Raw genomic sequence first — 15,602 nt, forward strand, 5'->3', positions numbered from 1 at the left:
AAATATAGCTGTGCAAAACAGCATTTAAAATTGAAGTGTGCAGACTTCTTTTTTATCTCTTCATAATGCAGTGAGAAAACTGTATTATCTGTTACACTCTCCAAAAATGTTGAAGACTTTCTTTTTATTTTACCAAACCTCTTAGTCTGTCCAGTACACATATTTATTGGTTTACAACTAATGCCACCTAGTTTTCTTGCCACTTCATCTTATAACTGCAGTGAGCTGGTTTTATTAGACCTATTGCATGTGCATAAGATTATGGTTTCAAAGCACTGGATAGAATGCATTAACTCAATTTTTATATTGTGTGTTTTGATCATACTGTATGAGAAATATCATGAATATGTTGCTGTGGAATATACTGCATCTTATTTATTTAATTGATTGTTAAATTTAACAGGCTGATTTTTCAAATGAATTCTTGTGTTTTTCCTACATATATTTCTCCTCATGTTACATGTTTCTATTTAAAGTTCTCCATAACTGTAAACACTAATCATACAAACAGCAAATTAAAGGAATTTCCTTCAGAAACTTAGTCACCTACAAAATTGTTGGCAATTCATAAGGATGAACAAAAGGCTGTCTAAACTAAACTACACAGGTAATGAGTTAGACTGTAATTCTCCAAAAATTACATTTTACTTTATAAAAGGATGCAATGTAATCAACCAAAATTACACATTTCTCAATTTATAAAATGTCCAAAAATATTAAGTGCCACAGTTAATGGCACCCATGTTTTCTGTACATTGTGTACCCCCTTGCAAATATGATAGCCCAAAGTCCTTTTCTCTGCTGTGTTTTATGAGATTGGAGAATACAAAACATTGGGAGGAACATTAACTATTCTTCCATACAGAATCTTCCCAGATCCTTAATATCTATTGGTCTGTGCTTATGGACTGCTGTGCTCAATTCAGACCACAGGTTCTCTGGTTCTCTGGTACTCTGGTTCTCTGGTACTCTGGTACAGGTCCAGAGACTGAGTTGGCCATTGCAAAATGATTTTGTGGTCAATTAACCATTTCTTTGTGGATTTTGATGTGTGCTTTGGGTCAACATGTTGCTAGAAGATCCACTTGCAGTCACGTTTAGGCCTCCTGGTAGAAGGAGCCAGGTTTTTGGCTAAAAGGCCATGGTACTTTGTTAAGTTCATGATGCTGATGACCTTAACAAAGGGCCCCAGGACAAATGGAAGTAAAAGAGCCAGTTCAAATTTGAAAGCTCCACTACTATATTTTACTGTAGGAATAACGATTTTTTTCTGCACACACACTTCTTTTGATGCCAAACCCACCACTGGTGTGCATGTCTAAAGATCTCTATTTTTGTCTCATCTGACAATAGCACCTGGTTCTAGTACAAGTGCCAATGTCATTTAGGAAACACCAAGAGCTTAGTTTGTTGGTCGCTCTCAATGACGTTTTTTTTTTTCTAACAGCCCTTCCGAATTGCCTGTTGTGTCTAATAGTAGATTTGGAAACTTCATATCCCCAAGATGCAAACAGGTTCTGTAAATCTCAAACTGTAGCCCTTGGGTTTTTATCTGCCTCCCGAACCTGTTCATTGTGGATGGGTACAAGATACTCTTCAGTCTACTACCAGGCAAGTTTACCACTGGTCGAGTTATTTAGACTTTTTAATTATTGTATTAATATTAGTAAGTGGTACATTTAATTTTTAGGTACTTTTTTGGACCCACTGCCTGACTTATAAAGGTCAACAACCATTTGTCTACAGCCATTTAAGTTCTTTGCCTTTCCCCATGATGATGGACGACAAATGAGCTTTACAGGCATCACCTTATTTTTACATCCCAATGAAACAAGAACCATGGGCAGCCAAGTATACAGTAGTTCCTTAATCTGAGATCAACATAAAAAAGTAAAATGTTAATGCAGATTTAATTTTGTTTGATTTGATTTGTAGAAATATTGAGGGGTGCCAATATTTTTGACACCTTTCTTTTTAAGAAATAAAAAAAATGCTTTATAAAGGTTTTATAAAGGTTATGATATGACATACAAATACTAAGTTTAACTTTTTTTCTAAAAAGTTTATTTTTTCATCTAAGTTTAAAATTATTTTAATTTAAATGAAATTGAAAAGCCAGCAGATATATCATCCTACAGTTCACAACTAACAACCCCCTGAAGCTAAGCAGGTGTGAGTCTGGTCAGTACCTCAGTGGATGGGAAACCTCCTGATAAAGCTAAGGTTGCAGCTAGAACATCTAGTAGAAGTGGTGTTAGTGGGGCTAGTAGGGTGAGCTCACTCAGCAGTCTGTGTGGGTCCTAATGCCACAGTATAGTGACGGGGACACTATACTGTACAAAGGCACTGTCTTTTGGATTAGAAATAAAACCGAGGTCCTGACTCTCTGTGGTCATTAAAAATCTCAAGGCTTTTCTCGAAAAGAGTAGTGGTGTTACCCTGGTGTCCTGGCCAAATTTCCAACTGGCCTTTACCAATCATGGCCTCCTAATAATCCCCATTTATGAACTGGGCTTCATCACTCTGTTCACCTCCCCACTGATAGCTGGTGTGTGGTGAACATACTGGTGCACTATGGCTGCAGTCGCATCAGCCAGGTGGGTGCTGCATATTGGTGGTGGTGGAGGTGAGTCCCCATTACCTGTACCTTGAGTGGAGTGTCCAGAAAAGTGCTATATAAGTGTAAGCAATTATTATTAAATAAAATTATTATTTATTATTTTTCCTTTAATAATTATAAAATATAATTATTAAAGGAATATGACCATCTAAAAACTAAACTATGTGTAAATGTACACCTGCTAACTATGCCAAATGCATGCTAATGTATTCAAATTATGCAGAAATAGAGTACAAATGAGGATAATGATATGCACATGATGTTCACAAAATTTCCTTAACCATACAGCACTCCTTAACCCACATGCATGTTTTCACTGAAGAAAAACAGGTGTAATGAGTGGAGATACATTTTAGAAAAATGCCAGCAAGCACAGGTGTTTTATCTTATCATTAATTCTCTCCTTACTAATAGGGAGAGGTGTAGCTGTTAATGAAACAAAGAACACTCCAGACTCCAAAGGATATTATTACCCAGGAATTAAAGGAAAAGTAAAATCTTATTGGGTTTGTCACAAGATGGAATTGTAGATACTGATTGAGAACAAATACAGGATTAGCTCTGTGTACTGGATCTTTGTGCTTTTATTCTGTGAAGACTTAAATGATTCTGACATTTCAGAGTACATAAAACAGGAATTTTTGAGGTTATTTCATTATGGGCTTCAAGGTACGTTTTTGCCACAAAAAAATACAATAAATGCTGGTTTCCTTCTGTAAATGTACAACATACTCTTTTATGAATGACTGTGTCATTCACAAATCTCAATATTAGCAAAAACTTTACTTATAAATGTGTTTTTACTGGGTAATGGGAAATGTCTACAGAGGACACTATACTGAGCAAAAATGTAGGTTTATTTATTCTGCTCTGGGAGAATCAGAGATATACTGGCTTTCATCCTACAGGTCAGTTTTATTACTTACAACTCAATTCTCTAGTTAGGGAATCTCTCTACAATATGGACAATATTCAAAATATAGAGCTTATACTGTATATTTTGTAGATCATAGAACATTAGGATTCTGTATGGAGTTTATGTCCATATAATGTAATAATATACAACTTGTAACACTATTCAGAAAGGAAAACAACAGAGATTATTCTTAGCTGATTAGCATTGGCACCATTATAATTTATTTTCATTATAGTAGTATGGGACTTTAAAATCTACCTACTCACCATTCCATACTGTATATATTGTTTTAAAAAAACAAGTGTTTCCTAACATCTCTCCTACCATTTCTCAGTCGCTGGTCCTTCTTTAATAGTCAGTGATCCCCTGTGTATAACATTATCCTCCTGAGACGTGCTTTATCTTCAAGTACACCTTGTGTTAAGACACTCCGTATCGTAAGAGCTGCGCTTCGTTTTGACATGCAGCTTTCTGATAAGGTGCGTCTTAGAATGCTAATGATTTCTGAATAATGCTTCTTAATAAGTAGCAGTCACCCTTCTGAACACAACTTTACTAATGTTTATTAGGAGCATCTTAAAGGATAGTGTTTACATGCATCATATGATGACTTTTAAAAATGTTTTGTGAATGAGGGCCATAATGATTGTGGAGTAACCATTAACAACTGAATGTCTGGCTTAGCAAACTTCCTGTGTTCTTTTGTTCACATGAAGTTGTGAGTGATTTTTTCCAGCAATTAGGGTGAATTGTACAGTGTTTTTGAGCTTAAGGACTTCATGCCAATTTTCTTTTCTTACATTTTTAATGGAAGAATAGTTGCTGTGATTGCCAATCTGTTTTCCTTAAATAAAACTAATGTTAAAATATTTGCAGCTGTTCTTGCTCATGCAATGAATGTTGTATGATTGCTAGTTATAAAAAGTAATGATCTTTAGATCAATTTAGTACAGAGACTTGACCAACTCAAACGCTTGCATATGTTGCAAAAACAGAACTCTCTATGATTTAAAATGCAATTTCCTGGAATGTGTCCTGGGATTGCTATGAAACATTTAATAAGCTTCTGGATATATCTAAGGATACATAACACATGCAAGAGTAAAACACATGTACTGTATTTTAAGCAGTGAAAACTATTGTGGTTTATCAAACTAAAGGCCAGTTTATTTTCCCTAAAAGCAAGCCTATATACTGTACAAGTTGATTTATCTTTGTATAAAGTTAAATAAAGAAATCAACACATATTCTTCAACATATCTATACATACTGTATGAAGCATTCAGAATTAAAAAAGCATGATAACAAATTACTGAAAACCCTGGCAAAACTATCATTTTAGTTTTGGCAAACTAAGAAAATATGCTTATACCCAAAGAAGGCTCCACAGCCGAAATGTTGTGTTTTCTTTCTTCTCTTTTCAGCATGGAATAAACCTACTTGTTCCTTTGCAGCCTACGCATGCTGACACACAGCTACCCACCTAAGTTAATATGTACTGTAGTTGTAGAACTGTGTTGAATCTACATAAATACTGTGCATATTTACCACATCTTGGAAAACAGGAACAAAACATAAAACAGTTTTGCTAAATTTTTGTATAAAACAGATGTGTGCAGGACCAAGTTCTGGATTTACTGATGGATTTGAAATCTGTTTTATTGGTGTATTCCTCCCAGAGCTTTGGAAAAGTAATCCAAAAGTGTTTAGAGGAAATACTAACCAAAAGTCTAGATTGAATAACATACTGTTACTGTATTGACTGTTGAAGAATGGATGACACCTTTCTGTTTGGCAGAGGTTTTCTCTTTCCACCTAATGAAAATGTTGGCGTTAACTATACAAATCACAATTTTAGGATTGTAGAATCATGGATTATGGTTTAAGATCTCAAAACAATTTTATTTGCCCAATTTACTTAGAATTCCTAATATTTAAGCAACTAGACTTTCAATTTTATTAATGTGCAAATTCATTGTTTGCTTTACTGATCATAAAATAAACATTATAATAACAACTAATTATAGAGTAACAATAGATGTGGTTTTGTTCACATTTAAATTTAAAAGGAGTAACATAAAACACTTTCATCTTAAGTCCTAATGCATGCTTACACAGATAAAATGTCAGTGATTTACAATAGTCTGCCATAAATATTTGTTTACATCTTATCTTGCTTTCACATTTTGACATAGGCCATTTTATGTTCATTCATTCATAGAAAGTGTTATGGTATTTTAAATGTTGGCATGTTCATTTCATAAAAGCGTAATGTTTACTGCTAACCTGCATCTGATGCTACAAAGCATTTTATCTAACATCACATGCTACTCTGATTCCCAGCAGATATTTAATCACATGTTTTGAACTACCCCTTTGCTTATCTTGTAGCGTTTAAAGTACATGACAGCAATAGAATCTTTGATATAGTCTTCTCTTTACATACTGGGGAAATAGGACAGCACATCTGAACAAATAATTTGGTTGAAAGTGATGTGTTTTTAACCAGAGAAAAAATGTGCAACATTAAGGAAAATTGCTTTCTCTTCTTGGAACTTAAAAAAAAATCTTACCTGAAATGTAACTAGATAAAACGACACTAACATAATAACAAGCAAAATATACAGTACCCGCAGAAAGATAGTACGCTATATTTTGTATTATCTAGTATTTTCATACTTCTATATAGTTAACTATACTGTATGCAGACATGGCCTGAAATGCTAGAAGTTAAAGGAAGCAAAATGCTTGTCAACTGTCAAAATGTAATTGCACTAACTTTCCTATTCTTTTATTTTGCCTTGAGATGATAATTTAGGTAACAATTTCATTTAAAAATATCAGAAATATCACTAATACTACTTTAGATTTTTTTCCATTTTATAGCTGCTATGGCATTTGAAAGCTTGGGGGATCTGACAAAAGTAATTAAAGTGAATGAAGCTTTGTGAGCTTCTTGGATTTCTGATTAAGTCACCCTTAGAGAGGTGTGTGCAGCACAGAGAGTGGTGCAATATAGTGGATACACCCATACCCACACTGACACAGATTTAGCACATCTTGCACCACACATATTTGTGCTTCACAGTTTTGAGTAAATATATGTTGAATCGTTTCTGAACATCACCAATACAGAGATCACATTGGCTTTATTTCTTGGTAACCTTGGGGTGTCTAATAATAATCTACAGTTTTACTTTGTACCTTTGTGTTTGTGTTCAGAGAACAGAGTTAAGAAGCCTGAATCATCTAACACATTTGATGGTTTTCATTCAAAATCATAAATGAAAAAGATAATGAGATCAATACTGGATGGAAACCTAACAAATATTATAAGAAGATGTTAGTTGCATAAAAGTAAAAGAATTGTCATGTCAAAACGTATGGGAAACATTCTTTATTTGCTGTATAGATCATGGCTGAATTAAACTTTCATTTGTACTTTCAGACTCGGATCAATCTTTGAAAAAACGGGCAATGGTGAGAGTGTGTGCATGTCTATGTGTCTATGTGTGCCCTACAATGGACTAGCATCCCATCCAGGATGTATCTCACCTTGCACCCATTGCTTGCCATGATAGACTCCACCTTTCCCTCAACCCTGAATTGAAGCAGTTATAAAATGGATGGAAGGATGGATGGTATACCTTTTGAAAATACTGCTTTAGTTTAACCTTTTCTCCACTATATAGAATTTAATTTCTGCTATGCATCACACTCTATACATTATCTGTAATGTCTGGATGTATTACTGCTGAACTGTCTTCATTATTTAAAAAAGCTTCTGAAAGTTGTTTTTGAAAATCAACAAGTCTTTGCAAAATTTTGCATCTTGAAATGATAACAAAGCCTGTAACCAAACTAGACTGCATCAATCTCAGTGATCTACAATGAGTAATTTACATTTAAATAAAATTGACTTTCTGAACTTTTCAGCAGGCAGATGTACATTGTTCTCAAATACTGTAATATTCCCTGCTTAATGTGATATTTTACTGTACAGTTAAAACTAGGGAATAAATCCTAAAATGCTTTTCTTTTAATACACCCAAGTTAAATGATGCATTAGAAGTAAGGACAGTATTTAGATGTAAAAGAAACTCTCTTTTATAAAGGAATCCCACAGGAGAGTTTTATGTTTTTTAAGTTCTCTTTTTTGTATAGAGACATTGTATGGTGATATTTCCTGTTTGAAATTCAAGATTCACATAACTCTGTCCAAATTTTTGTCTTTAAAAATATCACTGACAACAAATCCTAAAACTTAAGGTACTGTAACTTTAAAAAGAAACAATGCTTTTTAAAGCAGCTGTGTTGTAAACAGAATTACATTTTAGAAATATACAGTTTATATGAGGCATTACAAACAAAAAAATCAAATAGTTAACTGATTTCAATACTCATTTGTTGTGTTATTAGAAATTAGAAATTAGAAAAGTTAGGTATGTTCTGGGAAAATATAATTATGGAAAAATAAGTTATCAGTAACACAGCATCTCAGTTTGTTTTTTAGCTTGGAAAGAAGAATTGGTTACAAGTAGAGGGGCATCAAGACATGTAATACAACCTGATGATGTAAACATATAGTGCCACAAAATATAAATTGAGGCTGCACATTCACAAATTTACACTGACTGTAAAAATTAAACAGCTACAGCTACTTTTTTCACCTGGCTATCCACAATCACTGAGATCATTTTTGTGTTATGGGTTTGAATAAATGTCTTAACTCTTAACCTGAATAAGAATGACAATTAAGGATTGGACTTTTTACCATGGTAGAAAGAATCCATACTCTCAAGCATGATGGGACCCTTGACTTTTATTTATGCAGCAAGACTCTAGTGCCCTTTTCACAAGCACTGTTCAATACACACATTACTGTTCAATACCTTCACTCACCCTAACAACTCCCACAGCAAACAACAGAAATTAGGAAGAAATCTGAAATTATCACTCTCACTTTCCACAGTTTCTGCACTTCGCAAATAGCATCATTCTTGAAAACCTCTCTGCCATGTTTTAAGGAGATATATGATATGTGCTGTATATACAGTGTTACCTTTAACATCTTTCCAAAAAAAGATACAAAAACAATAAAAAAATGTGTCAATGCAATTAGACAATTTAATAGAACATGGTCTTAGAAAATGCTATGTACAGGTATGTATATGTATTATAATGGAAACATTAAATGTAACAAGAAAGTGTAGTCTTGCTAATTTATTGTAATCTGTGAGAAATCAATTCTGTTTTGCATATTATGATATCATAAAATATGCCTGATTTTGATTAAATTATAAATAATGCATCTTTTCAGTCACAAAGACTCAGAGCTTCAGGTAATTTTAAATAAGTTGGAACACAAAGCCAAATGTTTGGCAACACCCCAGATGAATTACATTAATATCCTAAAATTGCATTAATTTTCTTGTTAAACTAAAAAAATGGGTATTAACAGGGTTTTTGTTGTACTGTAGTAATGAATATTTCAACCCTGAAGTGCCCTTCTGATAATTCACACTCGCCTGCCATTGTAACAATAAAATACTTTATCATTGCTTTTGTGAAAAGAGGCTTTAGCTTTCTTGAAGCTGCCAAGTAAGCTTAAGGAAGCCATGTTTCATATATACAAATTTATCAGCTAGAATTACACATCTGGAGCTGAAGAAATATCTTTAGGGTTCATTTCCCACTGGGTCCATCAAAATAAGCGTTTATTAGGTTTTCTCCTTGATTCATCTCAGTGTATAAGTGCCATGTTCAGTCCTAACACCCTGCACAGTTGGGTAGGGGTTTAATGTATGATAAGAAGAGAAGCATTTCATCTCTAAGGCCCTATTTCAAAAACTGTCTTATCTGCAAATGCCACAAAATAATTCCATTTTAGAAGTCTGGAAATCTAAATGAGACTAGTCCAGAGGGGTCAACATTCTAATCCTGCCCTGCTGAGAGAAAAAGGACCTCCCTATCTGACAGTCTGAAATGAAGTGTCAATACAATAGAGTAATATTTAATAAGAATTTAAGGGTTGTAAATATTTATACAGAACTGGTGGAAATAAGAACCATAAAACACTGTAAAAAAACAGATTGAAGATAGATCTGCAGTAAAACCTTATCTCTTTGCTAGAAATTCATTTGAAAATACAATGACTATATGGCTTTGCACATGTAACAAATCCCACAGAGTTCAACAGATACACAGGGAGTGAAGAAACCCATAAAAAAATTATTAAATAGATATAAAGTAACTAGCTGTTAATCTTACATTTTAAACTGTGGGTAAGAAAATATTTGGTCACTTCTCAAATATGTAGATGGTCATTTCTAATGTGTAAAATAGCACAGACTAAGCTTCTCCAGTCTTTATATAGTACATGATAACACTTTATATTTTGTGAAAGAAAATGAGTATTACATATATATTGCATTTATGAAAATAATCGGTACGTTTAGGTAGTCCGTTTAGTCTTTTGTCATTTACATCAGTACAAAGAAATTGAGTTTTAATTGTCTATTATTTGTGGGCACAATGTTTAATCTTTCTGGACATGTGCCCATTGAGGTAAGCAAGAGATAGAGGTTTCTAAAATGGAGTGCAGAGACACCTGGGGAACATAGTGATATTCTATGGTGTCTGCAGGTAAGACGGAAAACATTTTAGGCCCAGGATGGAAATTCTCAATAGCTGTTTTTCATCCCCTTCAGATTTCATTGTGAAGACCAAGAACCATTTATTAGAACTCAAAGATAAAAGTGAAGAAAATAAAAAACATCAGGAGAAAGGTATAAAAACACTGGATACCCATTTGAATTAATTTTTAAGAAGTTAAAATTGTGTTGTACCCTGCAAACAATGCCTACTTCAAGCCGTTCTTTCCAAATCAAACAGTCAAACAAGGAGTAAATTGGCTGATGTAAGCCCAACACTGCATCACCCAATCAACACCATTACTATACTCATGCATGGTTATTGGCAATGTTAAGTTATAAGACAATTGTCCATTAGCAAGATGAGCAAGGCACCAAGCAACTTGAGTAGATCTGCCAAGAAGAATGCAAAAAAGAAAAAGTGCCAAAAAAATTATTGAAGTCAGTACTGTATGTAAAGCTGAAGACATTAAATCACCTAAAAGTGAAATTTGTGGATTTGGAACCTTAGACTCAATTTTCTGTTGTTACTTGCTGTATGGCTTGTTTTCACAAAAGAACATAATTTTGAGACTTCTCCTGTTTTTAATAACCTTTTGTAAATACTCAATATTACATTCATAAACAGCCACTGCTATGCAATTCATGCTGAGTGGGGCCTTGCTCCCTCTGGGTCTCCTGAAGTCCACAATGAGTTCTTTTGTCTTGTTGACATTCAGGGCCAGATTGTTGTCAAGGCACCATCTTGTAAGATGCTCCACCTCACTCCTGTATGTGGACTCATCAATGTTGTTGATCATCCCAATAGTGGTGTCATCTGCAAACTTAATGAACTGGTTACTGCTGTATGTGGCTGTACAGCCATAGGTGAACAATGTTATAACCTAGGACTTAGACAGCATCCTTGTGTGGCTCCAGTGTTTAGGATTACTGTAGGGGAGATATTGTTGCCAATTTTCACCACCTGAGGTCTGTCTGTCAAGAAAGATTGAGTTGCAGATAGAGTTGCATAAGCCCAGATTCCTGCGTTTTTGGAATTTCAGCTTGGCGGGAACAATTGTGTTGAAGGATGAGCTGCAATCAATAAACAGCATCCTAGCAGAGGTACCCCGTCTGTCTAAATGTTCTAGGGCAGTGTGAAGTGCTAAAGATGTGGCATCATCAACTGACCTATTTGAGTGGTAAGAAAACTGAACTGGGTCAAGGGAGTCCAGGATAGAGCAATTTATGTAGGACAGTACTTGTCTTTCCAGGCACTTCATGGCAACTGAAGTGAGTGCCACTGGGCGGTAATTGTTCAAGCAAGTTACCTTGGTCTTCCTGGACAGTGGCATAATTGTGGTTTTCTTAAAACACTCTGGTAAAATTGACAAGGACAGAGAGAGGTTAAAAACATCTGTATACACTGGAGATAGCTGGTCTGCACAGGTATTAAGGACACAAGGGGAGACACCATCTGGGTCGGCTGCTTTGTTGGTTTTCACTCTCTTAAAGGCTCTACACACCTCATGTTTAGAGAGCTATAAGACAAAGTCCACTGGTTTACTGGGAGCCTTGATAGCAGGCTTGGTGTTCTGAGCCTCAAAACAGGAGCAGGTGTTCAGCTCAACTGGTAGAGATGCTTCAGTTGAGGAAATACTGTTGGTGTTGCTTTTGTAGTTTGTGATAGCCTGCAACCCTTGCCACATGTGCCTTGAGTCGCCACCAAGCTGTTTTTCTAATTTGTCCTTGTATTCATGTTTTGCGGGTTTTATAGTTTTCTCCAGGTCATACCTTGATTTTCTATGCAATTCTCCGTCACCCGATTGGAAGGCAGCAGACTGTGCTTTAAATTTAGAGCAAACATCTTTGTTCATCCAGGGCTTCTGGTTTGGATATATCCGTTTCTTCTTGGTAGGAAAACATCAGTGTATACAAATGTGAAAAAGGGTGTTTTGTATGGCATTGCTTTGTGTCATGGTAATGTAACTACAGTGCCAGTAGACCCTATTTATGAATAGGAAAAAGGCAGAATGTGATAACAGCCTTTTATCACCAAGGTAATAAAGATGGTAGGGTTTATGAAAAACCCTCACTTATCCAAGTGCAACCTGAGAAGCTGAGGAACTTAAGTTTGTGTTTTTAACACAATAATGTTTTCAATTTTATTTTTCCATTCAGAAGCTCAGAAATTCTAGCAGCTTTAAAATTTAATTGTCCTTGTATTCTCATTCCTTCCTTGAATAGTGAGTTTTGTGTAACGATGATTATGCATGCATACACTTTGCTGAAATTAATATGCTTACAATTCTTGCCAAAGCTGCATCTATTTGTCCTGTATTGGTTTCTGCTGCTTGTTAAAGCATTTAAAGAGAATGCAGGATGGAGTCTGCCTGGAGGGGTCACTCAATATATGGTAGACTTATGGCAGATGCATCAACCTGCACATCATAAGGATTTTTTAACTGAATGTTCAGAATTAATTTCACCTTCTTTTCAATAGTCAATTGTTATCTAAAAATCAGCCCATCCACTACTTATAAGTCACTAATCCTGGCATAGGACAAGTGACAATTTAGAATGAAATGTAGAATAGTGAATGTCTTTGGGGGATGGTAGGAACCTGATGCACCCAGTAAATCTCACATAAGGAAGAATCTGAAGGCTTTACTCAATCAGCTGCCTAAGGCCAGAACTGAATCTAAACTTCTAGAGGTCCACTGCAGCAACGCCACCCAGCTCCTCATCTTCTTGATTAAAAATGTTGTTTAACAATTTGTGGATATGCAATAAAAGTTTTTCATTCTATAGATATTTGTTATCCTTCATTTCCTTCACTAGCAAATTTCACTATTTTCTGTAAGAATAAAACTCCTGTTCTAATCAAATGAAGTAACTTTTTTATGAACTGCCTGAGTACACTTTGCAGAACCTCAATACTATGTAAAATGTCACAGACAGCCAATAGCCAGAATTAAAGCTATAAATAGTGTATTTAGAGATTAAAACTCAACAGGTTTGTTTCTCAGAAGCACCAAGGTAAAATCACGGAATTAGAAGGATGTATTGCTGGCATTACTAACTGTGTAATGTGAATGAAACACTAGGATTACTTAAAATGGAATGCAAGCTACTTTTGCACATGAAGAAAAGATTATCAAAAGTAACACTTAAATGGTGAACAATGGAAACCACACATTAAATGAAAGCTGAAAGCTATGTTTCAAATAAAAATAATATAAAAAGAACAGACTGACACACACTATCCAAACAATTCTGCTACTATAAAACATTTGACATCCTCCCAATACTTTTAAGAAAAAAAACTTTCTGACTAAATCTCTCTCTGGAACAGAGTAATACCAAACCAGAACACAAAAACCCATGTTCATAATGTTGCTGACAAATTCCAATAATCTGAATCTACAAAAAACAATATACAGTATTCATTTTAAATCCATGTCAACCTTGGGTCTGATCTGAATAGCATAAATTGGAGAAATAAGTATGCACTTCCAAATTTACTATTTGTATTATTATAAAAAATAAAATTATATAAATATATATTAAAATAATAATACATGATGCTAAGCATTTTTGAAAGATATGAATAACCATCATTACTCTAATACCCTAAAAGAACAACAAAAAAGTTTAATAATAATCAGAATCATGTGCATTATCTTTAGAAAAGCACCAGAATTTAGTACTAAAAGTAAAGTTTGTTTATAAATGTAATTGACATACATTAAATTTAATTACCGATAACAGAACTGGGTGATGATAAAATGGTCAAAATCAAATTTCTCTTCACCACTCACAAACTAAAAACAATAAAAATATTTTTAAAAACTTTCTGAATACTATTGCTTCTAGTACCCATTTGTTGCATTCTTAATACTACTAATGTACTAATGTATCATACTAATATTACTAGCAGTCACTATAACCTTTTCTCTGCAGGTTTTGTTGATTTTTAAGAGCCCTTAGCTATCAGAGACATTTCCAGGGAACACTATGTGGAAGTAACTCTCTTTACTGTAATCTTAAGGGGGTCATGACAGGACATGGAGCACAGTTTACCTTACTGGTGCAGGCGTTCAGATTAGACCATGTCTGCCTAGTCTGCTCTTACTTTGCCCTTTGTGCTTCCTGAATGTTGAATGTTTGTTCGTCCTCTATATAGTGTGGGCAACTTGGTGTTTTAACACATCAGGCTTTGTGCAATTGCACAGTGAAGTCATTTATCCACCAATTTTAAGACATTAATAAGTAATTAATTGGTGGTACAAAGCATACAGTACTGAAAATAACATATACTGTACTGTACATAAAGTAAACTTAAATATATAAAACAGACATTAAGAAGAATCTAAATATTTTCAAAGATAATGTATCCACCTTCTTTTCTGAATGCTTTTGATTAACTCCAGAAATACTTTTCTTTTAGTTCATCCACATTCCACTATACCTCCTTCATCTTATTATCTTGCACAGAAAGCTTTCTAGACAAAGGCTGACTAAAAATGGGAAACAAGTGAAAGTTAAATGACTATGTCTGGGAGCAGACTAGATGCAGACGTTCCTTGAGGAAGCATTTCTTGAGAGGGATTTTGCAATTCTTGCAGAACGTGCTGGGACACTCTCATATTAAAGCGAGCAAGGACACATTTTTTTACAGAATTCAATAATTACATCAATAATTACCTTTATTATTCTGTGTGAATTGAGTATGTACAATACTTTTAGCTTCACTAAAACTTATGAACAAGATCTTGCCAGTAAAGCACTCTGACTTGTTATTTTTTGATGATAAAATTGCTGGCTGAGTGCAATTGTGAAATTGCAAAAGTAAATCTCAGTCCTATTGTGGGTAATAATTAGTTTCATAAACATGTCACAGCCTGCCTCCGTAAAGTTAAGATTTTCATGCAACTTCATCAGAACTAGTTCATTCCCAAATGATTATCAAGATGTTTTTTTCTACTGACACCACACAAATGACTCCTCTGTAACTCTTACCCTGCAATTCTGCATTGCCCTCGTTCACATCTCAAACAAGGGTCTTCTTCAAGTGTTTTACTGCACTACTTTTAAGCTGTTGTTCTTCTGGGATGTACACTTTCAACATTTGTAAACTGCAACTGTAAAGTGCTCTCTGCCATTAAGAACTAATAACTATATGTTACTTTATTATTATGGACTACTCGAAGAGCACATACTGTACCTAGTGTTTGAGTATACTCATCATGGACTACAGTATAAGATGTTACAACAGTAATATTGTCTGAGGTATTTTATTTTACATTTAGATCAGAACATTATGATATAAACCATCTTGTTAATTTAACATGAAAATATTACTGCTAGGAAAACTATCATCATGTCAGATTCTAACATGTCTTTGCATACTACAAATTCTGCTGTATCACAT

The sequence above is a fragment of the Atractosteus spatula genome, chromosome 8, assembly GCF_055471065.1.
Source record: "Atractosteus spatula isolate fAtrSpa1 chromosome 8, fAtrSpa1.hap1, whole genome shotgun sequence".
Classification (NCBI taxonomy): Eukaryota; Metazoa; Chordata; class Actinopteri; order Semionotiformes; family Lepisosteidae; genus Atractosteus; species Atractosteus spatula.